Consider the following 2,453-nt stretch of genomic DNA (forward strand, 5'->3'; position numbering starts at 1 on the left):
AATGTAATAATAATGGTAGTACCTATTTCCCAGGGTTGTTCTGAAGCTCAGCTAAGATAATATATCTTAAGTACTAAATGTAAAGTGCTATGAAATGCCCTGTGGTTATTATTTTAAGATTAACCCATTATTAAACATCCCAGATATGACTTGCATGAAACATGGAGATCTTCAAATCTCATTTTGGCTAATGGTTTAATTTTCTCTCTAGACATTGAAAAACAAATTCTAGGACTACTGAGAAATTGTAACATTGATTTAGTTTTCATTTCTTTTAAGCCTTAAGAATAATCTTTATGGAAGTTCATTGCTTTGGGAAAGGTTAGATTTTGGATAGTTGCTATAGTAAAAAGGCATGCCTTTATTTTTAGTAAATAAGGAATAATTAAGCCTCAGTACCTAGCACAGCATCCTGAATATAATCTGTGCTCAAAAAATGTTGAATGATCGGAACATTGTTCAATGGACAAATTTAATTCAGCTTAAAGGATGGGGGGAAAGCTACCAGATTTTAAATCCTTTGAGTTTCCATTCAATTTAGCCTTTTGAGATTTATAGTTTAAAAAGAGAGGGCTAGGGAAATTACTGGGCTCTGCATGTATAAGGTAATTTCCTAAGGGAAAGGAAAAAGGGAGAGTGGAAAGACAGAATGAAATCAATTTCTCTCCCTCAATATCACATTATGGTACCCACATGCCACTGTTGTTTATAGCTTGAGAAGCAATGATTTTCTTCCATGTCTGATTAGAATTATCATTCCAAGTGCTAACCCTTCTAAAGGTGAAAGAGAGAACCTGGAGATGTTAGATCATTAGGTAAGCATTAGGAGCCAATGCTCCATTATAAAAAACTCAATTAGCAAAAGCTTTTTCAATGTTATTGAAGTTAAAAATATTTTTAAAAAGGTTTTCTTTTTCATTTTCTTTCCATAGATAAAGTCAGGCAGGGATCTTACATCTATTTTTCTTATATCTCTTCCAGTAGCAGTGTACTAACTCCTCTAGATTTTCTTTTTACAGTTTAAATCAATGATCTCATGGGATTTCAAATCCTACTCCTGTTTGGGATTGAATAGGAGAAGAGAATGGGGAATACTTTACTAATAAGGAACAGAGGAGATCTGGTTATCCACTTAAAACAACAACTTGGGGCCACTATGTGGCACAGTGAATAGAGCACCAGACCTGGAGTCAGGAGGACCTGAGTTCAAATTCAACCGCAGACACTTAACACAAAAACTAGCTGTGTGACCTTGGGCAAGTCACTTAACCCAATTGCCCTTCCTTCCCCCCTCCAAAAAAAGCAAACCCCCTCCAAAAAACCAAGACAACAACAAAATTCTATTCAATAGTATTACTGAGTAAAAAAGAACATAGAAACAGAGTGAGGAAACTAAATGGAACTTCAAGAACACTCCTTTCCTCTTCACTAGGGCACTGACACCCTTTAGTAGGATACATGCTCCCTAGCCCTAAATAAAAGTCTCTAACTCTTCTAGGAAGCACATACATATAAACTGTCAGGATCCCCATGCCAAGACCACCTATCTCTTTTTATTCCTCTCTCTTTAATATGAGGAGACACCCTGCTTTCCAGAGCTAAGGCCCAGCAAGCATCCTTTGTGTGCACCCTTTGGATGAAGGTGAAAAATCCCAGAATAGTTTCACACAAGTACCAGGCGGTCTCTGAGCGTGGGCAAGCACCTGCAGTACCCATGTGCCGGTCATGAAGTCCTGGCTATGAATCAAACTTGTCACATTTTTGCTGTTACCTCTTGTCATCAGGGCTACAGATGACTGGTTCAGCCGCTAGTATATGTATTAAGATTTGCCCACATGAAAGCAGGTCTCCTACTAAGGGCAAGCCTTAGCACAAGTGTCTGGTACCCTCCTCCAACTGAATAAAGAAAAGCTTTTTGCTTATGACCACTGTTATCTCTTTGGTTTTATTTTATTTTATTCTTAGACTTAACTGTGGTTTTGATAGCCTGTATGAACTCTCTGACTTTTTAGAGTTAACAGTGGTTGCATGACCTCTGTGATTCTTTGGTCACTTGTTTTCAAGGTTGACAATACACTACAAGAAACCTTTGACCCTCAGAAACCCCCAATTTCTGAACATCACCCTATCTTTAAATATCCTCCCCATGCTGATATATTGGAAAACATCTTAGAGCAGTCACATAAAGACAAGCATAGAAGATGATTCACACCAAAACATCTGGATCAATTCAATAAAACATTCAACTAAGAGAGGCAAATATTCATTCAAGCAAACCTATCTCTCAGAGCAATGTAAGCAAAAGAGACAAATGACTAGCTGAATTGGCAGCTAGGTGACATAGTAGACAGAATGAACTCTTTCTGAGTTCAAATCTGGCCTCAGACACTTACTGGCCAATACACACTCTCTCTCTCTCTCTCTCTCTCTCTCTCTCTCTCTCTCTCTCTCTC

The sequence above is a fragment of the Petaurus breviceps genome, unplaced genomic scaffold (assembly GCF_028583685.1).
Source record: "Petaurus breviceps papuanus isolate PSGF00001 unplaced genomic scaffold, PetGlider_PUasm1.0 90849, whole genome shotgun sequence".
Taxonomy (NCBI): Eukaryota; Metazoa; Chordata; class Mammalia; order Diprotodontia; family Petauridae; genus Petaurus; species Petaurus breviceps.